This window comes from Hemiscyllium ocellatum, chromosome 27 (genome assembly GCF_020745735.1).
Source record: "Hemiscyllium ocellatum isolate sHemOce1 chromosome 27, sHemOce1.pat.X.cur, whole genome shotgun sequence".
In the NCBI taxonomy this organism is placed as follows: Eukaryota; Metazoa; Chordata; class Chondrichthyes; order Orectolobiformes; family Hemiscylliidae; genus Hemiscyllium; species Hemiscyllium ocellatum.
Genome location: NC_083427.1, coordinates 2819415 through 2829974, shown reverse-complemented (window position 1 = coordinate 2829974; position 10560 = coordinate 2819415). Strand labels below are relative to the sequence as shown.

At 49.0% G+C, this 10560-nt stretch overlaps 1 pseudogene; it reads right to left on the bottom strand.

Moving 5' to 3' along the window:
- Window positions 1-6226: 6226 nt before the first annotated feature.
- On the bottom strand, window positions 6227-10060 carry LOC132828678 (zinc finger protein 850-like; annotated as a pseudogene).
- Between the last annotated feature and the right edge of the window lie 500 nt (window positions 10061-10560).

Here is a 10560-nt window from a genome sequence, read left to right as displayed (position 1 = left end):
CAATTTGCTAAATCTCTATGCGCTGATGGTCTGGGCCATGCAGCAGGTAATTTAATAGCTTCCCTGCTGAGTTGCCCAACTTTAGCAAGTTTATTTTGTAAAGTCGCAATATCCGTTGAACTTAATGCACCCACCTCTGTCCCTGCTCTATCTCGAATGGAATAGAGTAGATCGCTTCTGTTGCTTGGCTGTCATGTTAAAGGGGTGTGTAAAGGGGGACAATGGAAGGGTCGTTTTTACTGCCATTAGTAATTTCCGTCATGTTCAAAACGACATTTGTTTCAACGTTAGCCACTGGTGAAGTTCCAGAAGTCTGGAGGGTGACTAATGTTGTTCCATTGTTTAAGAAAGGTAGCAAAGGCAAGCCAGGGAACTCCAGGCCAGTCAGCCTGACATCAGTGGTAGGCAAATTGTTGGAGAGGATACTGAGGGACAGGACCAACTAACATTTGGATAGTCTGCTTGGGGATAGTCAACATGGATTTGTGCGCGGCGGGAAGTCATGTCTGACAAATCTTCCAGAGTTTTTTGAAGAGGTAACCAAAGGGATAGATGAGGGTAGGGCAGTAGTTTGAACACTGGGATGCATGTATCATTCTAAGGTATCTGTATGTCCCTTCCACTCAGCCCACCATAATCATATGTCCCTTTATCTCTGTAACATAGAGTCATAGAGATGTACAGCACGGAAACAGACCCTTCAGTCCAACCCGTCCATGCCGACCAGATATCCCAACCCAATCTAGTCTCACCTGCCAGCACCCGGCCCATATCCCTCCAAACCCTTCCTATTCATATGCCCATCCAAATGCCTCTTAAATGTTACAATTGTACCAGCCTCCACCACTTCCTCTGGCAGCTCCTTCCATACACGTATCACCCTCTGTGTGAAAACGATGCCCATTAGGTCTCTTTTATATCTTTACCCCTCTCACCCTAAACCTATACCCTCTAGTTCTGGACTCCCCAACACCAGGAAAAAGACTTTGCCTATTTATCCTATCCATGCCTCTCATAATTTTGTAAACCTCTATAAGGTCACCCCTCAGCCTCCAGGGAAAACAGCCCAAGCCTGATCAGCCTCTCCTTATAGCTCAAATCCTCCAACCCTGGCAACATGCTTGTAAATAGTTTTTGAACCCTTTCAAGTTTCACAACATCTTTCCGATAGGAAGGAGACATAACAGCCAAGCACTATTTCAGAGCCCTATCTTACACCAGTTTTCATGTCAGTTACTTTAGGCACTGCCTTCTGATAGTCTTATCTCAGGTCAATGGTGAGGTGTAGTTATTATCATCTAGTTTCCACAGATAATTGAGGGGGTCGGTGGGGGGAGAAATGAGATTCCACATAATACAGTAACAGGAGCATATTTAGTTCCTGTTCCCTGGAGTTATTGGGGACATAAGTTGTTACGTGTGCAAGTGAAGTTCAGCAAAGTTCACATTTGACCTGGTAAACCATTCCAACTATTTTGCATACAGTTGCTACTATCATGGCTCCATCCTCTAGACCGTATCCTGTGGTGAAAATGTGTAGGTGATGGCAGATCTCGTGTCATACCAGGCAGGAGGACTGCACTGCAGCAGTCACCACGTCATCAGTTTGATGCAACAGAAAGGATTTTTATTGTTAGTTTAATTTCTGATTCACCGTACCATATTCATGCGTACCCCCATTACAGACAAACAACTCTGTCGCCCACTCACGGTCACTTCACATTGCAGTAAGCCAACTGGGAGAAAGTGAGCACTGCAGACGCCAGAGATCAGAGTCGAAGAGTGTGGTGCTGGAAAAGCACAGCCGGTCAGGCAGCATCCGAGGAGCAGGAAAGTCGATGTTTTGAGCATAAGCTCTTCGTCATGAATGGGCTTGTGGGCCAAGGGGGCTGAGAGATAAATGGGAGGGGGTTGGGGCTGGGGCTGGGGCTGGGGGGGGGGGGGGGGGGGGGGGGAAGGTAGCTGGGAATGACTCTCCTGCTGCTCGGATGCTGCCTGACCGGCTGGGCTTTTCCAGCACCACACTATTCGACTGCAGAAAGCCAGCCAAAGCGAAGAGGGAATTTATTCCCATCACCTCGCAATAGGTGCGGGTCTCACCTCCTCGTTATAATTCTCTTTCTTTTTAAAAGATTTCAAGTCTTGACTTGCGTATTGAAACAAAAACCCCAAAATTAGTGACTGTGCATGCCGAAAGACTGAACAAAATGGCAACCCGTACAGACGATTTGATTGAACTGACATCTTCACTCTGTTTGTACGAGGGAGGCATAACTACAAATTGAGGGGCGGTAGATTTAAGACAGATGTCAGAGGCAAGTTCTTTACACAGAGAGTGGTAAGGGCGTGGAATGCCCTACCTGCTAAGGTAGTCAACTCAGCCACATTAGGGAGATTTAAACGATCCTTAGATAAGCACATGGATGATTTGGGGATAGTGTAGGGGGACGAGCTGAGAATAGCTCACAGGTCGGAGCAACATTGAGGGCCGAAGGGCCTGTTCTGCGCTGGATTGTTCTATGTTCTATGTTATTAAGATTTCCTGTGGTCTTTCCCAGGTTCCTCTGGAGAAATCCAGGCTCTTTAGTGTGACCAGACCATACTAAGCCAGCCCAGACGGTCAGTAGTGTTCTAAATTTCCCCCGCACCGCATTTCCGAAAAGGAAGGGCAAGTGGGAGGGAGAAAGGAGAACTGGGATAGAAAGGGTGGGTGGGGAAAGAAAGGAGACTGATGGGGGGATAGGAGCCAACTAGTTCACTCAGTGTCTAATGTTTCGATTTCTTTAGGAAATACGTAGCGAGAAGGCAATGCTTGTGCAAAACTCAGGAAAAAAAATCACTTACATAGTGTCGCTGCTGCTTTTCCTTTCTCCTTCAATTGTCGGTGCTTCCCCCAAGTTGACCTGCACGTCAGGCTTTCGAATCCAGCGATCTCCCGCTACGGTTCTCGCCCAGGTTCCTTGGGGTTTGCTCGTCATCGTCCCAGCTATCGTGGGTCCAACACTTCCCAAAGAGACTCCAGCGACGCTCACCCGAGACCGACCTGGTCATGTGAGTCCGGCTTTCCTGACCGGCCCGGGTTTTAACAACCCCAATCAGTCATAGAGATGTACAGCACGGACACAGACCCTTCGGTCCAACCCGTCCATGCTGACCAGATATCCCAACCCAATCTAGTCCCACCTGCCAGCACCCGGCCCATATCCCTTCAAACCCTTCCTATTCATATACCCATCCAAATGCCTCCTAAATGCTGCAATTGTACCAGCCTCCACTACTTCCTCTGGCAGCTCATTCCATACACGTACCACCCTCAGTGTGAAAAAGTTGCCCCTGAGGTCTCTTTTATATCTTTCCCCTCTCACCCTAAACCTATGCCCTCTAGTTCTGGATTCCCCGGCGCCAGGGAAAAGACTTTGCCTATTTATCCTATCCATGCTCCTCATAATTTTGTAAACCTCTATAAGGTCTCCCCTCAGCCTCTGACGCTCCAGGGAAAACAGCCCCAGCCCGTTCAGCCTCTCCCTATAGCTGAAACCCTCCAACCCTGGCAACATCCCTGTAAATCTTTTCTGAACCCTTTCAAGTTTCACAACATCTTTCCGATGAAGGACACCAGAATCGCACACAATATTCCAACAGTGGCCTAACCAATGTCCTGTACAGCCGCAACATGACCTCCCAACTCCTGTACTCAATACTCTGACCAATAAAGGAAAGCATACCAAATGCTTTCTTCACTATCAATGGGGGTTCCCCGTCCCCCATCACCCAACCCAACATGGTGACTCTTTCACAGCTTTCACCACTTTCCTCGCCAAGCTGTCATGGAGCTGCTCAATGGGCTTTGGCGGATGTCGCATCAGCATCAGATTCAAATCCACTGAATCCAGCCACGCAGCTCAGAGAACATAGAACATTACAGCACAGTCCAGGCCCTTCGGCCCTCAATGTTGCGCCCACCTGTGAAACCAATCTGAAGCCCATCTATCCTGCACTATTCCATTCTCATTCCATATGCCTTTCCAATGACCATTCAAACGCCCTTAAAGTTGGCGAGAGTCTAGATTAGAGTGATGCTGGAAAAGCACAGCAGGTCAATAGTGTTCTAAATTTCCCCCACACCTCCTTTCAGAAAAGGAAAGGCAAGTGGGAGAAAGGAGAATTGGGGTAGAAAGGGTGGGTGGGGAAAGAAAGGAGACTGATGGGGGGATAGGAGCCAACCAGTTCACTCAGTGTCTAAAGAGTCCCCACCCTCCCCTCTGACCTATCACCTCCATCCCCACCCCCATTCACCTATTGTACTCTTTGCTACCTTCTCCCCAGCCCCCCCCCCCCCCCCTCATTTATCTCTCCACTCTGCAGGCACCCTGCCTCTATTCCTGATGAAGGGCTTTTGCCCGAAACGTCGATTTTCCCGCTCCTCGGATGCTGCCTGACCCGCTGTGCTTTTCCAGCACCACTCTGATCTCGACTCTGGTTTCCAGCATCTACAGTCCTGGCTTTTACCTTAACGTTAGTGAGTCTACTCCTGTTGTAGGCAGTGCATTCCATGCCCGTACTACTCTCTGAATAACGAAACTACCTCTGACATCTGTCCGATATCTATCATCCCTCAATTTAAAGCTACGTCCCCTTGTGCTAGCTTACCACCTCTCTTTCTATCTTTAACCTGACATCTAATTTCCACGGCCAACCTTTTGTCTTGTCTGTCAGCCTAATGTACCTCCTTGTGCGAGGAGGAGGAACTTGGGCCAATAGTCCGGGCTGTTAGTTCGTGGCTTTAAGAATTTGTATCATCACCGTTCCTAGAATTTTGTCTGGGGCTTTTTGCTTGGAATGAATAGTAATTCCTGCTTTACATGAAACAAACGGTGTCTTCAGAATGTCTGAGGCTCGGGAGCAGTAAATTGAGGCACAGATCGATTGGGAGGATTACGGCAATAACATCACAAGTGTTCAGGGAACCCACAGTTCTCCACTTTGTATCTGACCGTGTGGTTAATTCAGCTTCCGTCACTCTTGGGACGAATTTCTGCTGTGCGTCCCGAATTACCACAGATCATCCTGCCATTCCCGCTCCACCCTAGAACTGAGAATCTCTATAGTGTGGAAACAGGCCCCTCAGCCAAACCAACCCTCCAAAGAGTAACCCACCCAGACCCGTTTCCCTCTGACTAATGCACTTAACACCATGGGCAATCCAGCGTGGCCAATTTACCCTGACCAGCACATCTTTAGGGAGGAAACTGGAGCGCCCGGAGGAAACCCATGCAGACGCGGGAGAGAATGTACAAGCTCCACATAGACAGTCACCCCCGTGGCGGGAATCGAATCTGGTGCTTTTTATTAGGAATAAGTAGTAATTCCTGCTTTACATAAAATGGTGTCAGATGTCTTCGTAATACCTGTAGCTCAGGGGTGGTAAATTGAGGCATAGGTCAATTGGGAGGATTATGGCAATAACATCACAAAATTTTCATCACCTTACGGACCCATATCTGACCGTGTGGTTAATTCAGCTTCCGTCACCCTTGGGATGAATTTCTGCTGTGCGTCCCGAGTTACCCCAGATCATCCTGCCATTCCCGCTCCATCTTAGAACCGAGAATCTCTCCAGTGTGAAAACGGGCCCCTCAGCCAAACAAGTCCAGACCGATCCTCCCAAGAGTAACCCACCAAGACCCATTCCCCTGCTCTATTATCCTATATTTCCCCCTGACGAATGCAGCAAACCTACACATCCCTGAGGACTATGGGCGATTTAGCACGGACATTTCATCCTAACCTGCACATCTTTGGACTGTGGGAGGAAACCGGAGCATCTGGAGGAAACCCACGCAGACACGGGGAGAATGTGCAAACTCCAACACAGACAGACAGTCGCCCGAGGCTGGAATTGAACTCTGGGTCCTTGGCGCTGGGAGGCAGCAGTGCTAACCACTGAGCCACCGTACCTCCCTCTTCTCCACTCAGCTCCCATTCCTAGCAACTCTGGCCAGCTCCTCCCTCGGATCTATATTGTCCTCAATTTTCACACTCTTACATCTGATTCAAATTCCTCCCTCTCAAACTACGGGATGAACTCTATCATAGCATGTTTTATATAGTACAGGAATTACTATTCATTCCTGACAAAAAAAACAACCAGATTTCCCCATTCTATGCTCCCACTGTTCCATGATCAGTCAAAAAGCACACACAAACAGTTTGGTTCTTTAGGACTTCACTCTTTATTTCTGCATACGGCCGGGCATAGATCGTCCAGAAACACAGCGGTTGTGTACATACATATTCCTCGGAGGAGCTGCATACATGGCTTCAAGCAAAGACATCTTTATACTTTTCTGAAAGCAAGGTACAGGCCATGATCGGATAGTACGTCCAGTCAATTACCAATCAATTTACAATATCGCTTCATTTGACCGTCCAGTGATATTTCCTGGGAACCAATTTTGTTTTCCAACACGCCGGCCACCCTTATCTCACTAACCGAGCCACTGCACCTGCATTTGAAGGTCAGTTAGGCTGGCCAGTAATGTCTGATCTCGTCTCGTTATTTCTATGCAGTAAAGGGAGCATTGCCTGCTAGTCTCTATCGAAGCAGACATGGTTAGTTAATTGTGCAGCTATAGGAGAATTAGAAGCCATTTTTATGCATCTTTTAGCAGAATTGTCAATTTGCAGCCTGGAAGTCATTCTGGGCTTCAATCGATCATGTTAAAAAAGACCTTACAAACAACGAGCCAAGACACGAGCAAAAAGCATCTCCGGCCCTCTGCACCAAATTCCGACACCGCCCACAATTTCCCCGAACTGTGTACTCACTCAGGCTTTCTCTCTCTCTCACTCTGGCTGTGATCTCCCCTTCCAGACAGCGCGCAGTTTACCGTGAGTTCTCCGGTGGGAACGCAAGTGAGGTAACTGAGCGAAACTCCTCTTGCACTCCAGGCAGGAGAACGGTTTCTCTCCAGTGTGGATTCGCAGGTGTACACGTAACTTGGATGACTGAGCGAATCCCTTCCCACAGTCAGAGCAGGTGAATGGCTTTTCTCTGGTGTGGGTTCTCTGGTGGGAATGCAAGTTTCCTAACTGACTGAATCCCTTCCCGCATTCAGGGCAGGTGAACGGTCTCTCTCCGGTGTGGGTTCTGTGGTGGGACTCTAATTTCACTAACTGAGTGAATCCCCTCCCGCATTCAGGGCAGGTGAACGGTTTCTCCCCAGTGTGAGTCCTCTGATGCTGATGCAAGTTGGATAGGTGAGTGAATCCCTTTCCACATTCAGGACAGGTGAACGGTTTCTCCCCAGTGTGAGTCCTTTGGTGCTGACGCAAGTTGCATAACTGAGCAAATCCCTTTCCACATTCCGGGCAGGTGAATGGTTTCTCTCCAGCGTGAGTCCTTTGGTGTTGATGCAAGTTGGAACACCGAACAAATCCCTTTCCACACTCAGGGCAGGTGAACGGTTTTTCTCCCGTGTGGGTTCGTTGGTGTACACGTAAGGTAGATGACTGAGCGAATCCCTTCCCACAGTCAGAGCAGGTGAATGGCTTTTCCCCAGTGTGGGTTCTCTGGTGTTGTTGCAAGTTGGATAATGTAACGAATCGCTTCCCGCATTCAGGACAGGGGAACAGTTTTTCTCCAGTGTGAGTTCTCTGGTGTGAATGTAAGTTCGCCAACTGAGTAAAACTCTTCATGCACTCAGGACAGGTGAAAGGCCTCTCCCCAGTGTGGGTTCGCTGGTGCCTCAGTAAAGTGGAAGAATAAGTGAATCCCCTCCCGCAGTCAGAGCAGGTGAACGGTTTCTCTCCACTCGGAGTTCCCTGGTGCTCACGCAACTTGGAAGACTGAGCAAATCCCTTTCCATGCTCAGAGCGGGCCAATGGGTTTTCGCCCGTGTGGGTTCTCTGGTGTTGACGTAAGTTGAATAATTGAGTGAATCTCTCCCCACACTCCGGACAGGGAAGCGGATTTTCCCCAGTGTGAGTTCGCTGGTGTTGATGTAATCGGGATAACTGAGCGAATCCCTTCCCGCAGTTGGAGCACGTGAATGGTTTCTCTCCAGTGTGAGTTTTCTGGTGCCTAAGTAAACTGGATAAATAAGTGAACCCCTTCCCACAGTCAGAGCAGGCGATCTGTATTTCTCTATTGTGGGTTCCCTGGTGTTGCTGGAAGGTGGATAACCGAAGGAATCTCTTCCCACACTCAGGACAGGGGAACGGTTTCTCTCTGGTGTGACTTCTCTGGTGTGCTTCTAAGTTCGCTAACTGAGTGAATCCCTTCCCGCAGTCAGGACAGTTGAATGGTTTTTCACCAGCGTGAATTCTCTGATGTTGATGCAAGTCTGTTAACTGAGTGAATCCCTTTCCACATTCAGAGCAGGCAGACGGCTTCTCTCCAGTGTGAGTTCTCTGATGCCGACGTAACGTGGAAGAATAAGTGAATCCTTTCCCGCAATCAGAGCACGTGAACCGTATTTCTGTATGGTATGCTTCGTGGTGTTGCTGTAAGTTGGAGACGCGAGTGAATTTCTTCCCACACTCAGGACAGGGGAACGGTTTCTCTCCAGTGTGAGTTCTATGGTGGGATTCTAAGTTTGCTAACTGAGTGAATGCCTTCCCGCACTCAGGACAAGTGAATAGTTTTTCTCCTGTGTGAATTCTCTGGTGTTGATGTAAGTTGCATAAGCGAGTGAATCTCTTCCCACACTCAGGACAGGGAAACGGTTTCTCTCCAGTGTGAGTTCTATGGTGTGACTCTAAGTTCGTCAACTGACTGAATCCCTTCCCACACTCAGGACAGGTGAATGGTTTTTCTCCTGTGTGAATTCTCTGGTGTTGATGTAAGTTGGAGAGGCGAGCGAATCCCTTCCCACACTCGGGACAGGGGAACGGTTTCTCTCCAGTGTGAGTTCGAAGGTGTGATTCTAAGTTTGTTAATTGAGTGAATCCCTTCCCGCACTCAGGACAGGTGAATGGTTTTTCTCCTGTGTGAATTCGTTGGTGAACACGTAAGGTGGATGACCGACTGAATCCCTTCCCGCAGTCACGGCAGGTGAACATTTTCTCTTCAGTGAGAGTTCTCTGGTGCTCATACAATTTGGAAGACTAAGCAAATTTGTTCCCACGCTCAGAGCAGGTGAATGGTTTTTCTCCAGTGTGAGTTCCCTGATGCTGATGTCAGCTGGATAAACTGACAAATCTCTTCCTGCAATCAGGACACGGGAACAGTTTTTGTCCAGTGTGAGTTCTCTGGTGTGAACCTAAGTGGGATGACTGAGTGGAACCCTTTCTGCAGTTTCTCTCCCCAGTGAGAGTTTGCTGGTGTGATTCAGATGACTGAGCAAACGCCTTCCCACACTCAGAGCAGGTGAATGGTTTCTCCCCAGTGTGAACTTTCACAAAAATCGCAAAAATTAATGAGCCTTGTACCATATGTGGTGCAGATGAACCACTTCTCCCCGGTGTGATGTCTCTGGTGTATCTTGAAACTGCACGAACGAGCAAATCATCTCTCACACGTGGAGCAAATAATTGGCTTCTCGTCGGTCTGTTTGTGCCGATGAGCGTTCAGCCTGGACGGAAATCTTCATTCCTGACCACACTCCACATGTTTACATGGTGCCAGTGTTTTTGTATCGAAGGATTAGTTTGAAGTCCTCCCCCTCAGGACAAAACAGACGAAGGTTTCTCTGTCCACAGTCAGGGGGCAGTGATTTTCAGCTCCTGAGTGACTCTGCCAGACCTCGACCTGGTGCTTTGTTTTGGGTTTCCTTGGTGTGAGCCCTCCTCTTCCAGTCCCTGTGACAGGAGATAACCAAACAGTTCACTGTCAGTGAGGCAGAGAATTCATTAAACAGACAATTCCAGTTTCTGTGGTGTATTTTCCTCTCTTGTTCCCTCCAAGTTATAAATCCCCGTCCCCCACACTCTCTCTTCCTCTCTCCCACCCTCATTCCTGGGTGAAATCCCAATAAAACATTGGATAGTTATCTCCAGCCCATTCTGACTGATGCTCACAGCTGGAGACAAGACCCTGAGCCCACTTGGAAGAGAGCTGCTAAAATGGCCGCCGCGCATGCGCACAGCCGTTCGGGGAGCGAAGCCGCGCTGCGAACGTCAGCCCGAGCGCGGCTTGATTGACGGAGGAGCTCGGCCAATAGCGAAGGAGGGGGGCGGGCCTGGAGGACCGCGCGGCAGAGCCGGTCCTCCAACCAATCGGAGTCAACTAAGGGGCGGGCCTGGACCGCGCAGCGAAGCATGCGCATCGCTGGCGCTGGAGCTGGAAGGTCCTTGGGTTGGGACTTAAAGGGACACAGGGAGGAACCTTGAGACAGGAACATGCTCCCCAACCCCCCCCCAAGACCCCCAATTAGAAACTGCCACTCTTGCAACTGGAAATTGCTTTAACCAAAGTGTTGGAAGGGCAGCAAAAACTAAGTGTTGGAAAAATTCAGCAGGTCTGGCAGCCTCTGTTGAGAGAAAGCACATTAATCGTTCCCAATGTGATGACCCTTCAGAACTGATTGCAGGTGGAAAAAGGTACTTGTGTCACCATAG